The sequence below is a fragment of the Balaenoptera borealis genome, assembly GCF_965194805.1.
Source record: "Balaenoptera borealis genome assembly, chromosome: 19".
NCBI lineage: Eukaryota > Metazoa > Chordata > Mammalia > Artiodactyla > Balaenopteridae > Balaenoptera > Balaenoptera borealis.
The window spans coordinates 21,913,473-21,937,206 of record NC_138878.1 but is presented as its reverse complement, the minus strand read 5'-3'; positions in this window follow the sequence as shown (position 1 = coordinate 21,937,206).

The following is a 23,734-nucleotide window of genomic DNA, read 5'->3' as shown; positions in this document are numbered from 1 at the left end:
AAAACAGGCTATCGAATGGAATTGTTTATGGAAAAGCATTCTATAGTGCTGTCAGCTCAGCCGCATGAATTGAAGAACTTACTATGTGAGTGGGAATTTAACGTTAACACCTTGGGACCCATTGCCCAACCATGGGTTTTGTCAGGCAAACATATGCAGCCACTGGGAAAATGCATGTACTTTAGCAAGAACTTTTTAGTCATAGTTTGAAACTTTCACAGGTCTGAAAGTATTGTATTGCCTTCTCCTGTATTATGTGGATGGCAGGCATAATTCTTCCGTACTCACTGCGGCCCTCAATCATGATTTGTGTTACATTTGGTCATAAACTTTCTGACATACTTTTATTAGATTTAATATAAATTACTCACTAAAGATTACACTCAGATTGCAAAATGGTAAGCATATTTTGATCAAGATGCCCATTTATCCTTTTTGCTTTCAGTCCCAGTGTCTAGTATATTATTTTCTCCTGCCTGCTCAGAATAATTTCGCCAAGGAATTTTATGTTATGCCACATGACTACGTATACTTGGAAGACAGACATCAGGTCGGGATCTTGTATGCACAATGACCAGGGAGAGTTCAATAACAGCTCAATGGAAAGCAAATCAGTCTTGGGTCCACGTGACATAAGTTTTCGTTTTAGCTCAGCCAGTAAGTAGATGGGTTATGCTATGGAAGTCACTTTCTCTCTGTACCTTAGTCAACAGAGACACTAATGGAGGTCAGACTTCCCTAAAAAATATTGACAAAAAGTGCTTCCAGATCCTGTACCTCTGATACCCTCCCCAAGATGTCTGTGTGTCCCCGGCAATCTTATGTTCTCCTGGTTAAGAGGGTCTCTTATTTCCTAACTTGACTGAATTCTTAGGGTTGGCTTTGTGTCTTGAGACTCTCCTTTATTGCCGTCTTGGTATTGATCCAAAGGTAGAACTCATGCCCTTTCCATGATTTTCACGGTAAAAGAACAAAAGAAGCAGTAACAACAAAGAAAACATCAGCAACAAAGCAAATACTTTTGCATTGCTCAAGTATGGATTATATTATAAAGATTTTTCTGGAGAAGATAGCAAAATCACATCCTCAAAACCCAAAAACAAAAAAAATTAAGGTAAAATATTATCCTAATAATATGTTAGTATTAGCATACTAAATAGTATTTCTGATTTTAGAAATCTGTAGGAAACACATGGAACCAATTATCAGGTAATCTGTCTACGTAACTGTCTTTTCTCCTCTACTTTCCCCACCCACCTCAATTACTTTCCCTACCTTTCCTTGCCCCATCCCTCACTTGCACATCTCTTGTTGCTTTGTTCCTCTTTCCTTTTTTTTTTCCCCATAGCATGACTTATTTCTAAGGAACACACAATTTGTTCATTTTTTATTATGTGTATTGTTTTTCTGTCTTCCCCACATTCCTAGTAGAATTTAAGCCAAAAGAGGACAATAATTTCTGTCTTTATTTTTCACTGATGGATCCAAGCACCTATGACAGTTCTTTGCTCACTGTAGTCACTCAATAAAGGTTTGCTCAATGAATGAAGAAACATCACTACTGGAAAAGTCTAAATTCTTCTCCTTCTATGGAGAGCAACTCAGGACACATCACTGTATACCATTAAAATTGAAAGTCCTTGTTTTCTTTTTTAATTCCTCTTTTAAATTTTTTATTGTTTTGGTTTTTCTTTCTCTTAAATAAAAACACCATTCTTCAAATGCAGTTTTGTCTTGGATAATTTTATTTATCTGTTTAAAAAAAATTTTTTTTTTGGTTAGTACTTGTGTAGTATCTACCTTGGTCTATGATTTTCTTTTCAGGATGCAGACACTAATTTTTTTTTTTTTTTTAACATCTTTATTGGAGTATAATTGCTTTACAATGGTGTGTTAGTTTCTGCTTTATAACAAAGTGAATCAGTTATGCATATACATATGTTCCCATATCTCTTCCCTCTTGCATCTCCCTCCCTCCCACCCTCCCTATCCCACTCCTCACAGGGAGCTGATCTCCCTGTGCTATGTGGTTGCTTCCCACTAGCTATCTATTTTACATTTGGTAGTGTATATATGTCCATGCCACTCTCTCACTTTGTCACATCTTACCCTTCCCCCTCCCCATATCCTCAAGTCCATTCTCTAGTAGGTCTGTGTCTTTATTCTCGTCTTGCCACTAGGTTATTCATGACCTTTTTTTTTTTTGGCCCTTAGATTGCATATATATGTGTTAGCATACTGTATTTGTTTTTCTCTTTCTGACTTACTTCACTCTGTGTGACAGACTCTAACTCCATCCACCTCACTACGAATAACTCCATTTCATTTCTTTTTATGGCTGAGTAATATTCCATTGTATATAGGTGCCACATCTTCTTTATCCATTCGTCCAATAATGGACATTTACGTTGCTTCCATGTCCTGGCTATTGTAAATAGAGCTGCAATGAACATTATGGTACATGACTCTTTTTGAATTATGGTTTTCTCAGGGTATATGCCCAGTAGTGGGATTGCTGGGTCGTATGGTAGTTCTATTTTTAGTTTTTTAAGGAACCTCCATACTGTTCTCCATAGTGGCTGTATCAATTTACATTCCCACCAACAGTGCAAGAGTGTTCCCTTTTCTCCACACCCTCTCCAGCATTTATTGTTTCTAGATTTTTTGGTGATGGCCATTCTGACCAGTGTGAGATGATATCTCATTGTAGTTTTGACTTGCATTTCTCTAATGATTAATGATGTTGAACATTCTTTCATGGGTTTGTTGGCAATCTGTATATCTTCTTTGGACAAATGTCTATTTAGGTCATCTGCCCATTTTTGGATTGGGTTGTTTGTTTTTTTGTTATCGAGCTGCATGAGCTGCTTGTAAATTTTGGAGATGAATCCTTTGTCAGTTGCTTCATTTGCAAATATTTTCTCCCATTCTGAGGGTTGTCTTTTGGTCTTGTTTATGGTTTCCTTTGCTGTGCAAAAGCTTTTAAGTTTCATAAGGTCCCATTTGTTTACTTTTGTTTTTATTTCCATTTCTCTAGGAGCTGGGTCAAAAAGGATCTTGCTGTGATTTATGTCAAAGAGTGTTCTGCCTATGTTTTCCTCTAAGAGTTTGATAGTGTCTGGCCTTACATTTAGGTCTTTAATCCATTTTGAGTTTTTTTTTGTGTATGGTGTTAGGGAGTGTTCTAATTTCATACTTTTACATGTAGCTGTCCAGTTTTCCCAGCACCACTTATTGAAGAGGCTGTCTTTTCTCCACTGTATATGCTTGCCTCCTTTATCAAAGATAAGGTGACCATATGTGCATGGGTTTATCTCTGGGCTTTCTATCGTGTTCCATTGATCTATGTTTCTGTTTTTGTGCCAGTACGATACTGTCTTGATTACTGTAGCTTTGTAGTATAGTCTGAAGTCAGGGAGCCTGATTCCCCCAGCTCCATTTTTCGTTCTCAAGATTGCTTTGGCTATTCGGGGTCTTTTGTGTTTCCATACAAATTGTGAAATTTTTTGTTCTAGTTCTGTGAAAAATGCCAGTGGTAGTTTGATAGGGATTGCATTCAATCTGTAGATTGCTTTGGGTAGTAGAGTCATTTTCACAATGTTGATTCTTCCAATCCAAGAACATGGTCTATCTCTCCATCTATTTGTATCATCTTTAATTTCTTTCATCAGTGTCTTATAATTTTCTGCATACAGGTCTTTTGTCTCCTTAGGTAGGTTTATTCCTAGATATTTTATTCTTTATGTTGCAATGGTAAATGGGAGTGTTTTCTTAATTTCTCTTTCAGATTTTTCATCATTAGTGTATAGGAATGCAAGAGATTTCTGTGCATTAAGTTTGTATCCTGCTACTTTACCTAATTCATTGATTAGCTCTAGTAGTTTTCTGGTAGCATCTTTAGGATTCTCTATGTATAGTGTCATGTCATCTGCAAACAGTGACAGCTTTACTTCTTCTTTTCTGATTTGGATTCCTTTTATTTCTTTTTCTTCTCTGATTGCTGTGGCTAACACTTCCAAAACTATGTTGAATAATAGTGGTGAGAGTGGGCAACCTTGTCTTGTTCCTGATCTTAGTGGAAATGGTTTCAGTTTTTCACCATTGAGGACAATGTTGGCTGTGGGTTTGTCATATATGGCCTTTATTTTGTTGAGGAAAGTTCCCTCTATGCCTACTTTCTGCAGGGCTTTTATCATAAATGGGTGTTGAATTTTGTCGAAAGCTTTCTCTGCCTCTATTGAGATGATCATATGGTTTTTCTCCTTCAATTTGTTAACATGGTGTATCCTATTGATTGATTTGCATATATTGAAGAATCGTTGCATTCCTGGAATAAACCCCACTTGATTATGGTGTATGATCCTTTTAATGTGCTGTTGGATTCTGTTTGCTAGTATTTTGTTGAGGATTTTTGCATCTATGTTCATCAGTGATATTGGCCTGTAGTTTTCTTTCTTTGTGACATCTTTGTCTGGTTTTGGTATCAGGGTGATGGTGGCCTCGTAGAATGAGTTTGGGAGTGTTCCTCCCTCTGCAATATTTTGGAAGAGTTTGAGAAGGATAGGTGTTAGCTCTTCCCTAAATGTTTGATAGAATTCGCCCGTGAAGCCATCTGGTCCTGGGCTTTTGTTTGTTGGAAGATTTTTAATCACAGTTTCAATTTCAGTGCTTGTGATTGGTCTGTTCATATTTTCTATTTCTTCCTGGTTCAGTCTCAGCAGGTTGTGCATTTCTAAGAATCTGTCCATTTCTTCCAGGTTGTCCATTTTATTGGCATAGAGTTGCTTGTAGTAATCTCTCATGATCGTTTGTATTTCTGCAGTGTCAGTTGTTACTTCTCCTTTTTCATTTCTAATTCCGTTGATTTGAGTTTTCTCCCTTTTTTTCTTGATGAGTCTGGCTAATGGTTTATCAATTTTGTTTATCTTCTCAAAGAACCAGCTTTTAGTTTTATTGATCTTTGCTATTGTTTCCTTCATTTCTTTTTCATTTATTTCTGATCTGATCTTTATGATTTCTTTCCTTCTGCTAACTTTGGGGTTTTTTTGTTCTTCTTTCTCTAATTGCTTTAGGTGCAAGGTTAGGTTGTTTATTCGAGATGTTTCCTGTTTCTTGAGATAGGCTTGTATTACTATAAACTTCCCTCTTAGAACTGATTTTGCTGCATCCCATAGGTTTTGGGTCGTCGTATCTCCATTGTCATTTGTTTCTAGGTATTTTTTGATTTCCCCTTTGATTTCTTCAGTGATCAGTTCGTTATTAAGTAGTGTATTGTGTAGCCTCCATGTGTTTGTATTTTTTACAGATCTTTTCCTGTAATTGATATCTAGTCTCATAGCGTTGTGGTCAGAAAAGATACTTGATACTATTTCAATTTTCTTAAATTTACCAAGGCTTGATTTGTGACCGAAGATATGATCTATCCTGGAGAATGTTCCATGAGCACTTGAGAAAAATGTGTATTCTGTTGTTTTTGGGTGGAATGTCCTATAAATATCAATTAAGTCCACCTTGTTTAATGTATCATTTAAAGCTTGTGTTTCCTTATTTATTTTCATTTTGGATGATCTGTCCATTGGTGAAAGTGGTGTGTTAAAGTCTCCTACTGTGATTGTGTTACTGTTGATTTCCCCTTTTATGGCTGTTAGTATTTGCCTTATGCATTGAGGTGCTCCTATGTTGGGTGCATAAATATTTACAATTGTTATATCTTCTTCTTGAATCAATCCCTTGATCATTATATAGTGTCCTTCTTTGTCTCTTTTAATAGTCTTTATTTTAAAGTCTATTTTGTCTGATATGAGAATTGCTACTCCAACTTTCTTTTGATTTCCATTTGCATGGAATATCTTTTTCCATCCCCTCACTTTCAGTCTGTATGTGTCCCTAGGTCTGAAGTGGGTCTCTTGTAGACAGCATATATATGGGTCTTGTTTTTGTATCCATTCAGCCAGTCTGTGTCTTTTGGTGGGAGCATTTAATCCATTTACATTTAAGGTAATTATCGATATGTATGTTCCTATTCCCATTTTCTTAAATGTTTTGGGTTTTATTGTAGGTGTTTTCCTTCTCTTGTGTTTCTTGCCTAGAGAAGTTCCTTTAGCATTTGTTGTAAAGCTGGTTTGGTGGTGCTGAACTCTCTCAGCTTTTGCTCGTCTGTAAAGGTTTTAATTTCTCCATCAAATCTGAATGAGATCCTTGCTGGGTAGAGTAATCTTGATTGTAGGTTTTTCTCCTTCATCACTTTAAATATGTCCTGCCACTCCCTTCTGACTTGCAGAGTTTCTGGTGAAAGATCAGCTGTTAACCTTTGGGGATTCCCTTGTGTGTTATTTGTTCTTTTTCCCTTGCTGCTTTTAATATGTTTTCTTTATATTTAATTTTTGATAGTTTGATTAATATGTGTCTTGGCATGTTTCTCCTTGGATTTATCCTGTATGGGACTCTCTGTGCTTCCAGGACTTGATTAACTATTTCTTTGCCCATATTAGGGAAGTTTTCAACATACACTAATCTTATGTGTGACTGGTTTTTATTTACACATGAGCACAGTTTCTGCCAGGGGCTTTTCCGTAGATGAGTGACCACCTCCTGAACAACACACTAGTAAGAGTTGGTTTTGCTTTTCTTGCTTTATTTTGTTTCTTCAGTCTCACATGAGGTATTGAAACTCTTAAAACTGAAGAGCAAATGTTTCAGAGCCACAATATGTAGGAAACTCCACATTTATTGATCAGCTGTGCTGGAAAATTGACTTCCAAAAAGAACTTCTTCCCTCCATACCCAGTGTCCATCATGCCTCTTCTGTACCACCAGCACATTTCAAAAACCACCCTTTACTACCTTCATACATCTGTGGGCATTAATAGAATTGCTTGTCTTGCATTTTTATATTCTCTAGTTTCAAGGAGTCTCTAGTATAGTGCTTAAGGTATTATTCTCAGTGAAATGTCAGAGAAACACAAATAATGTATGTTTTTACTTATATGTGGTATCTAAAAAAGAAAACAAATGAACAAATGTAACAAAATGGAAACAGACTGACAGATTCAGAGAACAAACTAGTGGTTACCATAGGGGAGAGGGGTCACAGGAGGGGTAGGATAGGTGGTGGGAATTAAGAGGTTCAAACTACTGGTATAAAATAAGTAACAGCAATGTAATGTGTAGCACAAGGAATATAACCAATATTTTATAATAACTTTATAGGGAGTATAATCTATAAAAAAATCAAATCACTGTGTTCTATACCTGAAACTAATATAATATTGAAAGTCAACTATACTGAGCTCTGCCTACCAGAGCAACAGCCAGCTCTACCCACCACCAGTCCCTCCCATCAGGAAACTTGCACAAGCCTCATAAATAGCCTCATCCAACAGAGGGCAGACAGCAGCACGAAGAACTACAATCCTGCAGCCTCTGGAACAAAAATCACATTCATAGAAAGATAGACAAGATGAAAAGGCAGAGAGCTATGTACCAGATGAAGGAACAAGATAAAACCACAGAAAAACAACTAAATGAAGTGGCGATAGGCAACCTTCCAGAAAAAGAATTCAGAATAATGATAGTGAAGATGATCCAGGACCTCGGAAAAAGAATGGAGGCAGAGATCGAGAAGATGCAAGAAATATTTAACAAAGACCTAGAAGAATCAAAGAACGAACAAACAGAGATGAACAATGTAATAACTGAAGTGAAAAATACACTAGAAGGAATCAATAGCAGAATAACTGAGGCAGAAGAACGGATAAGTGATCTGGAAGACATAATGGTGGAATTCACTGCTGCGGAACAGAATAAAGAAAAAAGAATGAAAAGAAATGAAGACAAGCCTAAGAGACCTCTGGGACAACATTAAATGCAACAACATTCGTATTATAGGGGTCCCAGAAGGAGAAGAGAGAGAGAAAGGACCCGAGAAAATATTTGAAGAGATTATAGTCGAAAACTTCCCTCACATGGGAAAGGAAATAGCCACCCAAGTCCAGGAACCTCAGAGAGTCCCATACAGGATAAATCCAAGGAAAAACATGCTGAGACACATAGCAATCAAATTGGCAAAAATTAAAGACAAAGAAAAGTTATTGAAAGCAGCAAGGGAAAAACGACAAATAACATAGAAGGGAACTCCCATAAGGTTAACAGCTGATTTCTCAGCAGAAACTCTACAAGCCAGAAGGGAGTGGCATAATATACTTAAAGTGATGGAAGGGAAGAACCTACAGCCAAGATTACTCTACCTGGCAAGGATCTCATTCAGATTCGATGGAGAAATCAAAACCTTTACAGACAAGCAAAAGCTAAGAGAATTCAGCACCACCAAACCAGCTCTACAACAAATGCTAAAGGAACTTCTCCAAGTGGGAAACACAAGAGAAGAAAAGGACCTACAAAACAAACCCAAACAATTAAGAAAATGGTAATAGGAACATACATATCGGTAATTACCTTAAACGTGAATGGATTAAATGCTCCCACCAAAAGACACAGACTGGCTGAATGGATACAAAAACAAGACCCATATATATGCTGTCTACAAGAGACCCACCTCAGACCTAGGGACACATACAGATTGAAAGTGAGGGGATGGAAAAAGATATTCCATGCAAATGTAAATCAAAAGAAAGCCGGAGTAACAATACTCATATCAGATAAAATAGACTTTAAAATAAAGAATATTATGAGAGACAAGGAAGGACGCTACATAATGATCAAGGGATCAATCCAAGAAGAAGATATAACAATTGTAAATATATATGCACCCAACATAGGAGCACCTCAATACATAAGGCAACTGCTAACAGCTATAAAAGAGGAACTCGACAGTAACACAATAATAATATTATTAATATTATTATTAATAATAATTGTGGGGGACTTTAACACCTCACTTACACCAATCGACAGATCATGCAAACAGAAAATTAATAAGGAAACACAAGCTTTAAATGACACAATAGACCAGATAGATTTAATTGATATTTATAGGACATTCCATCCAAAAATAGCAGATTACACTTTCTTCTCAAGTGCACACAGAATATTCTCCAGGATAGATCACATCTTGGGTCACAAATCAAGCCTCAGTAAATATAAGAAAATTGAAATCATATCAAGCATCTTTTCTGACCACAACGCTATGAGATTAGAAACGAATTACAGGGAAAAAAACGTAAAAAACAGAAACACATGGAGGCTAAACAATATGTTACTAAATAATCAAGAGATCACTGAAGAAATCAAGGAGGAAATCAAAAAATACCTAGAGACAAATGACAATGAAAACACGACAATCCAAAACCTATGAGATGCAGCAAAAGCAGTTCTAAGAGGGAAGTTTATAGCAATACAAGCCTACCTCAAGAAACAAGAAAAATCTCAAATAAACAACCTAACCTTACAACTACAGGAACTAGAGAAAGAAGAACAAACAAAATCCAAAGTTAGCAGAAGGAAAGAAATCATAAAGATCAGAGCAGAAATAAATGAAATAGAAAGAAAGAAAACAATAGCAAAGATCAGTAAAACTAAAAGCTGGTTCTATGAAAAGATAAGCGAAATTGATAAATCATTAGCCAGACTCATCATGAAAAGGAGGGAGAGGACTCAAATCAATAAAATTAGAAATGAAAAAGCAGAAGTTACAACAGACACCACAGAAATACAAAACATCCTAAGAGACTACTACAGACAACTCCATGCCAATAAACTGGACAACCTGGAAGAAATAGACAAATTATTAGAAAGGTATAACCTTCCAAGACTGAACCAGGAAGAAATAGAAAATATGAACAGACCAATCACAAGCACTGAAATTGAAACTGTGATTAAAAATCTTCCAGTAAACAAAAGTCCAGGACCAGATGGCTTCACAGGTGAATTCTATCAAACATTTAGAGAAGAGCTAATACCCATCCTTCTCAAACTCTTCCAAAAAATTGCAGAGGAAGGAACACTCCCAAACTCATTCTATGAGGCCACCATCACCCTGATACCAAAACCAGACAAAGATACTACAAAAAAAGAAAATTACAGACCAACATCACTGATGAATATAGATGCAAAAATCCTCAACAAAATACTAGCAAACAGAATCCAACAGCACGTTAAAAGGATCATACACCATGATCAAGTGGGGTTTATCCCAGGAATGCAAGGATTCTTCAATATATGCAGATGAATCAATGTGATACACCATATTAACAAATTGAAGGAGAAAAACCATATGATCATCTCAATAGATGCAGAAAAACCTTTTGACAATATTCAACACCCATTTATGATATAAACTCTCCAGAAAGTGGGCATAGAGGGAACCTACCTCAACATAATAAAGGCCATATATGACAAACCCACAGCAAACATCATTCTCAATGGTGAAAAACTGAAAGCATTTCCTCTAAGATCAGGAACAAGACAAGGATGTCCACTCTCGCCACTATTATTCAACATAGTTTTGGAAGTCCTAGCCACGGCAATCAGAGAAGAAAAAGAAATAAAAGGAATCCAAATTGGAAAAGAAGAAGTAAAACTGTCACTGTTTCCAGATGACATGATACTATACATAGATCATCCTAAAGATGCCACCAGAAAACTACTAGAGCTAATCAATGAATTTGTTAAAGTTGCAGGATACAATATTACAATATTGTAATATTACAATATTAATGCACAGAAATCTCTTGCATATACTAATGATGAAAATTCTGAAAGAGAAATTAAGGAAACACTCTCATTTACCATTTGCAACACAAAGAATAAAATCCCTAGGAATAACCCTACCTAGGGGGACAAAAGACCTGTATGCAGAAAACTGTAAGACACTGATGAAAGAAATTAAAGATGAAATCAACAGATGGAGAGATATACCAAATTCTTGGATTGGAAGAATCAATACTGTGAAAATGACTCTACTACCCAAAGCAATCTACAGATTCAGTGCAATCCCTATCAAATTACCAATGGCATTTTTTACAGAACTAGAACAAAAAATCTTAAAATTTGTATGGAGACTCAGAAGACCCCGAATAGCCAAAGCAGTCTTGAGGGGAAAAAGCGGAGCTGCATGCATCAGACTCCCTGACTTCAGACACTACTACAAAGCTACAGTCATCAAGACAGCATGGTACTGGCACAAAAACAGAAACATAGATCAATGGAACAAGATAGAAAGCCCAGAGATAAACCCATGCACCTATGGTCAACTAGTCTATGACAAAGGAGGCAAGGATATACAATGGAGAAAAGACAGTCTCTTCAATAAGTGGTGCTGGGAAAACTGGACAGGTACATGTAAAAAATGAAATTAGGATACTCCCTAACACCATACACAAAAATAAACTCAAAATGGATTAGAGACCTAAATGTAAGACCAGACACTATAAAACTCTTAGAGGAAAGCATAGGAAGAACACTCTTTGACATAAATCACAGCAAGATCTTTTTTGATCTCCACTTCCTACAGTAATGGAAATAAAAACAAAAATAAACAAATGGGACCTAATGAAACTTAAAAGCTTTTGCACAGCAAAGGAAACCATAAACAAAACGAAAAGACAACTCTCAGAATGGGAGAAAATATTTGCAAATGAATCAACGGACAAAGGATTGATCTCCAAAATATATAAGCGGCTCATGCAGCTCAATATTAAAACAACAAACAACCCAATCCAAAAATGGGCAGAAGACCTAAATAGACATTTCTTCAAAGAAGACATACAGATGGCCAAGAAACACATGAAAAGCTGCTCAACATCACTAATTATTAGAGAAATGCAAATCAAAACTACAATGAGGTATCACTCACGCCAGTTAGAATGGGCATCATCAGAAAACCTACAAACAACAAATGCTGGAGAGTGTGTGGAGAAAAGGGAACCCTCTTGCACTGCTGGTGGGAATGTAAATTGATACAGCCACTATGGAGAACAGTATGGAGGTTACTTAAAAAACTAAAAATAGAACTACCATACGACCCAGCAATCCCACTGCTGGGCATATACCAGGAGAAAACCATAATTCAGAAAGACACATGCACCCCAATGTTCATTGCAGCACTATTTATAATAGCCAGAACATGGAAGCAACGTAAATGCCCATCAACAGACGAATGGATAAAGAAGATGTGGTACGTATATACAATGGAATATTACTCAGCCATAAAAAGGAACGAAATTGGGTCATTTGTAGAGATGTGGATGGATCTAGAGACTGTCATACAGAGTGAAGTAAGTCAGAAAGAGAAAAAACAAATATCGTATATTAATGCATATATGTGGAACCTAGAAAAATGGTACAGATGAACTGGTTTTCAGGGCAGAAATTGAGACACAGATGTAGAGAACAAATGTATGGACACCAAGGGGGGAAAGTGGCGGGGTGTGGGGGTGGTGGTGTGATGAACTGGGAGATTGGGATTGACATGTATACACTGATGTGTATAAAATGGATGACTAATAAGAACCTGCTGTATAAAAAAATAAATTAAAATTCAAAAATTCTAAAAAAAAAGTCAACTATACTTCAAAAAAAAAACATGGGTTTTAAAATTATAGAAACTAAGTTCAAATTCTGTTTCTGAAACCTTGCTTTCAATTCTGTATCAAAACCACTTTGAGTGGGGTATGTAACCTATCTGCTTACCAATTCCCTTGTACACAACATAGGGCTAATGACTCTGCTTATATCATGGGAGTTTAGTGAGACATTTACATGAGATGATACATATAAAGTTCTTAGCAAATCACCTGATGTAGCAAAATCTCATTAAATAGAGGCTATAATTTTTATAAATATGAAATGCTCCCTTTGAACACTCATTTGTATACTAAATAAGTATGAATTTTCATTTTAATTTTGCTAGTCATTTCAGATAAGTTTATCTCTTTGCAGTATACTTGTGCATGCATGCACATATACATATGATATAAACATTACCAAATTATCTACCTGTTCCTTTTAATTTTTTTATTTTATTTTTTAATTTTTGGCCACACCATGCAACCTGTGGGATTTTAGTTTAATAACCTGTTCTGAAAATCACAATATGCAGAAATAAGGCTATAGTCTTGGTCATTGTTTACAAAATTTAAAATCCTAGATATAACCTACTTGAGGGAAACAAAAGACATGAAAGTGATTTTGCTAATTCTAAGATGAAATCAATGATGCTTAATGTGATAACGCACTGAAAATAAATGCCAGGATGTAGAGCATTACGATGAGTTGTTTTGGTCCCTTAGAAATTTAGAGACCTGAAGTTCCGTTTTAGTGATGTCACTCACTGATGCATATGTGATTTTTAATGTATTGTGTTCTCTCTGATTTAACTCCTATCCTTTTTTCACTGTATCTGTTTATTGGTCTACCTCACTACCTCTGTTTCTAGCTGTCAGTATACCACAGACATTAGTGGCACAAATTCTGATGTCATATGATCTAGGTTCTAATCATCTGTAAGCAACCTACTTGTTGGGTATATTATGGCACATTATGTATTTCTCCTTTGCCTTAGTTTCTTCATTTACAAGCTGAACATACCTTTCAGGGTTTGTGCTAAAGAAAAAATGAATTAGCATACATAGAGCTCTTTGAAGAGGACAAGCCTTACAGAGAACAATGAATAATATAAACTATTAATATGGTATATTTTAATACCTGGCATGGCAAGCTTTACTTTACCAATATCACACTATTTTTAAAAAATCAAGTGTTCTGTTTTGTTTCTTATTCTACATGGAATGTGGACTATTAAAGTTGTTTCTAAATCCCATTAACCCCACTGTGATTATAATTGGAATTATATTAAATCCATTTATCAATTTGTGAAGAATCAAAATTTTATTGGTATTAATTACCCCTGAATCTAGCAAGGAATATAGTATGTCTTTCAATTTTTTAAAATCTTTTTAAGGCCCCTAAACACATTTAATATGTACTTTATATGTGCTCAACATATTTCTTGTTATTTTTAATCTGCATTTTACTTTTGTAGATGAAATGTTTGTTATGATTTCTAACTGGCTCTTGTGAATATATAAGGAAGCATCCTTTATTGTTATGCATATTCCCTAAACTCTCTGAATTTCATTTTTTAATATAATCGGTTTCCAATTGTTTCAGTCGAATCTTCTGAAAAGATTATCATACCAACTACAAATATTGATATTTGTCTTCTTCCTCCATGTTTATACTTCACATCCTTTTCACATAATTTACAGTGTTAGAATAATGTTAAGTTAAATTATATGTTAGCCATCTTTCATTTTATCCTGATTCTAATATGATTATTCTAAGTTTTCTTTTCTCCTCCATTAGCTGAAATATAGAATTTCACCACTCAGTGTAGCTTAGAAATAATCTGTTCTTAATTCTTATTTTATAGGGGAGAAAATAAAAGATCACAAAGTGTAGCAAATAGTTCAAAGGTTCCCAGCAAGCTAGAGGTGTAAGTTTACTATAGCCCAGTTATCCTTAGTGGAGGCGGTCTTTTTTGGGATATTTTATTCTGAATCAATCAAATAAATAATTAAGTGTTTTTTTCTCACCTTTCTCATTCTGCTTAATTTACTGTTTCATTAAATCAAGGTTAGTTCTATTAACCATTGCTGAAGCAGCAGCAGGAGAGCTTGTATCACTTTCTGACCTGGGAAGAGACATTCTTGTGTTTTCCCAAGTTATAAAGAGAATGAATTTTATACATTTATTGTCGCAATGCATCTAATAATTAATGAGATCTTAGGAATTCTCAAAGTCTCAGTTTTCAAATTACCGGAGTTCAAAATCTAAGCATCTGAAATTTCCTTTCTCCCTGAGAGATGCAACAAGTTACCATGTGATGTGGTTTCCTACAAAATCCAGGTGGATGGATCCTGTGCACAGGTAGAGACAAACTGTTTTATATTTCAAAGAATAATTTGGTATCCCATTGACTTCAGTAAGGTACATTGTTATGGAACACGAGACCGGCACACTCTTTTCATAAGGAATGTATATTATGGGCATTGGGCCGTCTCTGCAGGCCAGCCCCACTGTCTGTTATGTTTCTAGTTGGGTAGTTTGTGTCCCATTTCTGGTGCAGAACCTGGAGGATCCGTGCTGAAATTTCACTCCTGGGTGCATGGTCCTCCTAACGCCTCTCCTAAAGGACCTAGGAAATTACCAACCTTTGATTCCAGAGCCCCAGAGAGTGAATGGAAATAGGCATTTGAGGGTGATTACTACAGGTATGAGAATGGGTAGGGCTAATGGTGAACAACTTACAGTGCTGTGAAGTTTTGATTTCAAGGGTATCTATGTAGTTAATAGCTTTTCTGAGTGAAGAGTGGAGTTCCTACTTATTCTCTATGGATCAGGAGTTTAGTGAACTGATGGAGGGCCAAGAGCTGATTCTGTCTTCATGTGCTTAATTGAAGGCAGACTCAGGAACAGTGGCTTGAAATGTACATCTCCCACTGGAAAAGGAAACATGGAGTTTGCAGATCCCCTGTTCCCAGAGGATAGTGTGGTTTACTTTGAGCATTCTGGGGCCTTTTCTCCAATGGAGGGACTATGATGATTGCAGACACTATTTAAAAGGCATGGGTAGACAGAAAGCATGTCCATTCCTGAGATGGGATGTTTGTTATGTGGAGGACGCCTCTTGCAAATGGTATCTCTGCAAAGCAAGTGGCTGTTCTTAAGTGTCATGAATCCTGGGCAGGCAAGTGTGACATAGTTCAATACTTAGTACAGCTTCTACAAGAATCATTCTTAAACTCAAGTTATTCACCCTTTGAAAGGTAGGAAGATTCAGATTGTCAGTGTTGTGTTTTTTTTTTTTTTATTGGAGTGTAGTTGATTTACAATGTTGTGTTAGTTTCAGGTGTACAGCAAAGTGATTCAGTCATGCATATACATATATTCATTCTTTTTTAGATTCTTTTCTCATATAGGTTATCCCAGAATACTGATTACAGTTCCCTGTGCTATACAGTAGGTCCTTGTTGGTTATCTATCTTGTATATAGTAATATGTGTGTTTATCCCAAGCTCCTGACTTATCCCTCCACCTTGAGATTGTCAATGTTAATGTACATATTCTGTGAAAGAATGCTTTTATAATAAGGTCCTTAAGAATCTGAAAAAGTGTGTGTGTGTGTGTGTATATATATATATATATATATATATATATATATGAGTCACTTTGCTGTACACCAGAAACTAACACAACACTGTAAATCAACTATATTTCAATAAAAAAGTGTATTAGGAGAAGCCAGAGTTGTAGATGAGGCATCAGGAGGTGGAGTTAATGTGTCATCTTTTAAGTGTGTGGGGCTCCAGAGATTCATGAATAAAGAATAGTCTTCCAAAAATGTGGATATCCCATGCATGAGGCAATATATCTCATTAGATGTATCCAGTTATCCTAGCTCTTTGATACTAGCCATTATAATTAACAATTCCAACCTTGATCTACAGAGAAGGGGATAATATAGGATTAAACAATTAAACAGTCTCTTTTTTTCTTTAATTAAGAATAGCTTTTGCTAAATAAAAACATTCTCTCTTTCCACTCACTGCTTTTTCACATGATTTCCAACTTTGTGATGTGGTGTACACATTTCTGAACTCTGAGAGAGAACGGTGCTCTGTGAGAGAGATATACTCAGTCCAGCAATGAACTTGAAAGTATTCCAAGTATATGTGAGATAGAAGGGTTCCAGACAGAATGATGTTCAGGTCTTTTTTTTGCATGTGCTTTCTGTCTTTATCTAGTTAAAAATGCTTGCACTTAGCAGTCATTTGCATGTTATATAGACATTTCCCCTGATATTTTTAATCTTTGACACCTTGTATCATTATTAAACCAATCACCAGTAACACCTACTTCAAAAGTGATACATTATATCCCTTGAGTTTATCCATCATAGAACAATCTCAGTCCATCATCACATGAATTATTACAAAACTCTTTTGATATGTGTACCAAAAAGGGGAAAGTAGTCTCTTGTCTTTGAACTTTTTAAGACAATCACATTAGGGCTGAACTGTACAGCACTCTCATGTCAATTATAAAGACATTATTCAATGGCTCTACTCAATCCATTTGACTTACAGTTAACCCCACAACTTTCACTATTAACTTTCCACTTTTTAATATTTGACACTTACACATCCTAAAAGACTGGTAGGATCTTTGAAATAGAATTAGAAATCAAGTATTACAGGGTTTTTCAGAGTGGGGGATGTGAAACTGGGGTATAAATCAGAATGATTTTTAGTGGAACACAAGATGGTTTTAGATAGCATGCTAGCAAGGCAGTAATTAATCTTGAATCTTATAGTGAGAAAGTTATTCTCATCTCAGCCTTCTTTCACTGCCCCTGGATACATCATGGAGAATGAATCACTATATTTCTAATGTGTCTTTAACACATCTTCAACATTTGCCATTATAACCAAGATAGAGTGGACCTTAGGCTCAAAGCCTGGAACTAGAGCATGATAAGGTATATATTTGTCATTTAAAAAATTTTGTAATCTTATATTTAAGGTAAGTAAATATGATGATTTTCCATTTTTAATTGATTGTAATGATAAAAAGTTTCCTTTTAAATATATTTACAATTTAAACAGCAATTTAATTTTTAAAATATCAACAAATAATAGTAAAAATAGTATGTGAAAAGGGTCCAAGTCATAATGACAGTATGCCAATGACTAAAGTTTGGAAAATACTGACCTAGTATAAAACACTCATTTTATAGTTGGAGGACTGAATTTTTGAGTAGACAAAGTTGTGGGGGACTGAATCGTGTCCCCTCCAAATTATTTGGTGAAGCCCTAGCCCCCAGTTCCTAAGAATATGATGGCTATATTTGGAAATAAGACCTTTACAGAGGTAGTTAAGGTTAAATGGGGTGGTAAGAGTGAGGATTATGGGTTTCTAATCCATTCTTGCTGGCATTCATATAAGAAGAGGGAATGTGTACACACAAAAGAGACACTGGGGATGTGGACACAGATGAAAGGCCCTGTGAGGGCAGAGTGAAAAGTTGGCCATCTGCAAGCCAAGGAGGGAGGCCTCAGGAGAAAGTAAACCTGCTAACACCTTGATTTTGGATTTTCAACATCCAGAATTGTGATAAAAGAAATGTCTATTTTTAAGCCAGCTGGTGTGTGTTATTTTTATTATGGCAGCCTGAGCTGGCTGGTACAGTGGTCAAAAATTTAATCAGAGCAGGAGAGTCACAATTTGAACTGTTGTTTTCTTACTCCTTTCTAATCCCTCATTGAGAGTTATTGTGTATTCTTCATTTACAGAAGCTAGAGTGTCTTGGGACTTAAGAAGCGAATGAAAATAAGGCAGTCTCTGGCCTTGAATTCTTTTTTTTTTTAATAAATTTATTTATTTATTTTTGGCTGCGTTGGGTCTTTGTTGCTGCATGCGGGCTTTCTCTATTTGTGGTGAGCGGGGGCTCTTCGTTGCAGTGTGCAGGCTTCTCATTGTGGTGGCTTCTCTTGTTGCGGAGCACGGGCTCTAGGCATGTGGGCTTCAGAAGTTGTGGCACGTGGGCTCCATAGTTGTGGCTCACGGGCTCTAGAGCGCAGGCTCAGTAGTTGTGGCACATGGGCTGAGTTGCTCCACGGCATGTGGGATCTTCCCGGACCAGGGCTGGAACCTCTGTCCTCTGCATTGGCAGGTGGATTCTTAACCACTGCGCCACCAGGGAAGTCCTATGTACAGTCTTAATAAATAGATCTAATGGGAATACAGCTGCTTTTATCAATATCTTCTTTACTGTGGATGGAAATTATAGTATCTCAGTAATATAGACCAGCGATTCTCAACTGGAAGTGATTTTGTCCCCCTGGTAATATCAGGAGACATTTTTGGCTGTCACGACTAGAGGTGGATAGTTGTGCTAATGGCATCTCATGGGTTGAGGCCATAGAGACAGCTAAACAACCTGTGATGCACAGAACCACCCTCCAAGACAAAGAACTATCTGGTCCAGAATTTCAATAGTGCTGAGGTTGAGAAACTGATGTAGAGAGAACAGAATGGTGGAAAATAATTAGACCCAAGTTTTTATGAATTTGAAATCCATCCTCTGTGCCATGTAACAAAATGTCAGTACAGAATTGAAGACATTAAAAACATGGTCACTTGATTAAAATGTGCTCAGGTTTCTTCTTTTATAAAATAGGATGATAACCTGTTTCTTTGTGTATCAGAGGAATTGGGATGAGATGATACATGTGCTAGACAGGTATAGCCTGATGTACATTATTTATTATTTCAATTACGTTACACATCATAAACTGAGAACTAGGACTTATTTATCTGTTTGTCCCAAGTCCTAGGTATGAAGATGGAATAAATTATGCAATTAGTGAGTGAGTTGATACATGAAGTAATGCTTAGGTTAAGCTCCATCACTTATTTCTGTAATACCAAGATTTAACATATATGTGTTGGAGATGGTAAAAGGGTAGCCCAGAATCTGACATAGGTTGAGACAAATTATACAATATAAAACTATCATACTTTTTATTTATTTCATTAATGTTCACTTACATCGAAGTGGTGCCTTGGAACACTTGCTTTTGTGAATAAAGATACCTACAAATTTGGGATATGTTTTGCATACTTAATTCATGAATTAACTCAGATCGTTGGAGAAAAAGTCGTTGAACTGGTGGTCAGCTCCTTTTCTTTCATCCGTTTTTCTATCACTCTTGAACAGATGGTTGGTTTGTGGTCCCACTGGGTGCTCCAGTGGTGCTCATTAAAATTCTCTTGTTTTATAGGCTGTGTGCCTTCATACCTTCCATATGCCTCTTAATTAAAGAGAAGATATCTTTTAATACTTGGATACATTCCTTAGGACCTGCCATCCAATAATGCCACTGAATGACTTCCACTTATTGGTAATACTAGCACAAATAAGGAATAAGTGTATCCAAAACTATTTGCAAAAGTATAACGTATATCATCTGGAAGTCAACAGACTAGTTAGTTTTTTCTGTTGTTCTTAATGAATAATTTAAATGTAGTAACTAGCAATATGGAATTATTTATATATACATATGTGATTTTGAATAAATATATATATATATATATATATAATATTGTTTTAAAAAATTGTGGTTCACTTTTATTGGGCACTTATTATTTGCCCAGCACTGCTGAGCATGTTATATAAAATATTTCACTTCATTTCCACAGGTCTCTATGAAGTATAATTATTTTCCATTTTACAAATGAGAAAACTAAGCTCAGAATTAAATATCTTGCATGCAGTTACACAGACATTAAGATATAAAACTTAGATTCAAATTGAGAAAAACATAGGCTTTCCTTAAACACAGGAAAAGCAACAAATATTTATTAACATTCCTAGGTCAGTATCATTTGGACAATAAAAGGATAACAAAAGGAAATTCTGAAGCATATAGGCACTAATGTTAAAACATTTTGTCAGAGTTCTAAAATGATCCCAGATCCTGAGATATCAGAGCTGTATTTTCAGGGACACTCAATTTTCTCAGTCTGAATGTTGTTGTATTACTGTTTTCTACTCTATATGGCAATTTAAAAAAATTAAGCAGGTAAATGAATACATCAGTCTTCAGTTAGAAGCTTATTAAAGGGGAGAAGTTAATAGAGAATTGAGTGCGCCATATGGGATTATTGAAACCCTGAGTTTAAATTCTGGAACATCATTTATGGTTTTTGTGTCTTTGGAGAGTGACCTTCAGTTTTATCATACTGAAAACTACCAGTAATTGCCAATGAAATATTTATGTGAAGAATTAATGAATGGCTATTTGCTATATGTGAAAACAAAGAAAAACCAAACCAGACAACAACAACAAACGTAATGTCTGACATATACAGCAAATGCTCTCTAACAATTGTCGGCCTTTCTGTCACCCCATACATCTAACTTTCAGTTACTTCATAGTCACCTCATTTAAATCCTGCATATGTGTTTGGCAGGATGAATTGTCTCTTAATGCAGAAATGCTGCCAACATGAAGGTAACAAATCTAAAATACAATAAACCTGAAACTAAAAATCACCTTTACTCCAACAGGAGTTGTTCAGCTGCTACTTTTATATGGATTTTGGACAGATTTCTGTTGTCCTGAGGGAGACACATAGCATTTAAAAGCCTCACCAACATTTGCCGGCTATATATCTTCCTTTTGCTTTTTTAATTTATGTGTATAACTATACCTATAAAACAGGTTAATGTTTTTCAAATCCACCATAACAGTCAGTGTGTATTTCTTACCTTGGGATATCAATGAATTAAGAGATGGATTTAAATAAATTGGTTAACTGTTGTTGCCAGAGGTGTTAGAGTTTATTCTTTGAATGAAGAAGTGAAAAAATTCTGTGGCATAAGACATGGCAATAACTTTGATGATGTTTCACTTGAGGAAACATGATAGACCAGAAAGAAAATAGTCCTGAGAGTCAAGAGCCCTGGGTTCTTACCCTAACATAGTTCACTGAGTGATGAAGGCAAAAGAGAAAAATGGAGTTGCACATATTGGTTAAAAGCATAGGCTCTGAAATCAGGCTGCTTAGGTAAAAATACAGCCTTACTCTTTTATTATTTCTATGACCTTGAGCAAATTTCTTGATACGTCTGAGTTCAGTTTCCCCATCTACAAAATGAGGATAGCGGTAGTATCCTCCTCATTGGTTTTTTGTGAAGACAGAAGCAATAGTGGATATAAAAACCTGAGGGCAGTGCTTGGAACAATGGAATCACTCCATAAGTAATAGTTCATGTTATTGTTGATGTCATTATCATCTGCAGCTCTACTTTCTTTCATGAAATATGAGAGAACTGGGATAATTATCTCTAATCGCATTTTCAACAGTCACATACTATGATTTTTTGTTTTCGTTTTGGGTTTTTTTTTTAGTTGTTCTGAAAAATCCACTTTTAGTTATCAGAGTCACTGAAAGTACATAAGAATTTGTCCTGTTTAATACTGATTTTTAGCACTGAAAATAGCATTTCGTGATACGTACAATAAATATTAGTTGAATGTGTATAAATTCATGGACACCAGGTAGACCTGATTAAATCAGCGTCTCTGAGACTGATACTTAGGGAGTTGATTTCTAACCAGCCTCCTCAGGCTATGTAGATGTGGTTAATCTGTGGCCTACGATGTGAAAGTCATTGTTTTAGGGGATCTAATATGTGAAGGTGGTTGAAGTGACAATATAATGTTTTGTCAAAATGGGGACAATTTTAGTTGTAAACTGGGATCTTGATAAGTATGACTACAAAGCAGGCATCAGTCTAGACTTGACTGATCATGTGGAAATGTAGACACTCTGACAGTGTGGCAGTGAATCGAGGAGGAATGACGCACAGCTGTTGACCGATCCCAAGAAGACACTTGTATGCAAGATCTGTAGAAGTTTACTTATTTGGGCTGAGTTTGTTGGAAGCCAGTTGAGCTGGCAAAGTTATAAGACCCCAGTTTGACCCAGAGTCAGGAATTTATGTAACTATTACATTCTTATTCAGGAAAGCAACAAGTAATGCAAGGGAATTCAATCAGTGATGCAAATTTGAACACATACGAAAAATACACATTTTTAAAATTCCAAAGTATGTTTAAAGATCAAGATTTACAAAACCCAAGAACGACCGATATAGATCAGCACTTCCAAAATCCTACCTAGTAGTTCTGGGAATTCAGTCTCCTCAATGGCGCTTGAACTGAGAAAGTGAATTCCTCCCCCACCCCCCATTAGAACCCATTGCTACCTTTGAAACCATCTCTCTCTTGCTTGTGCATTCCTCCCAACCCCAAAATACTGAAGTATGAATAGTCTAGTTAGAGCTGTTTTCTTTCATCCTTCTTCATGATCCAGTCTCATTCAAAAAGGGGATTCTCCAGGTATGGACATCAGTTCTAATACTATATTAGTTATCCGTACTAGTGGGAAATAGATGCAGCAGTTGGGGGTAACCAGAAACTCTGTTTATGGAAGGCACCAGGAATGAAGTCAATGTTGGCATCACGTTCTAAGTCAAATAGTGTTTATTTGGAATGCCAAAAGAAAGGCAGAGGAAGTAGGCAAATGCAAGCATAGAAGTGCAAAATCAAATCAGCATTCAGGAGACACTCCAGAATGTTTAAGACATACATGATGAGTTGGCCAGATTCCCTGGCTTTTGGATATTGTTTGCATCATATGTAGATAGATTTGTGTGTGTGTGTGTGTGTGTGTGTGTGTGTGTGTGTGTGTGTGTGTGTGTGTGTGAGAGTGTGTGTGTGTGTAATTAGTTTCCTACATTATTTCTTACCAGGTATAAGTGTGTTTCTCTTTTTCTGCTCTCAAGATTATATTTCCCAGTGAGCCAAATGAGCACACTGAGAAAGCTTTTTCATGGTCATGAGGCTGAAAAGAAAAAAAAAGTGAAAAGCAAAGTCCACTGCATAAGCCAAGGCAATGGATGATACCCAGACAAGACAGGGGTGATTATTGGCCACTTCAGGCATCTGGATGTTCGGTGTTTTCACATAGAATCATTCTTCTGCAGAGTGTCTCTCTGTGTCTAGCAGCTACAAATAGATCCAAGAGTTGCCAGAGTTTCTGTCTTCTGATCTCATTATACAAACCGCTAAAATGAGCAAAGGAATAACTCCCCAAAGCTTTCATGTAGTTAATGGCAGCAGGGGGAAGTCTGCCTTTGATATAC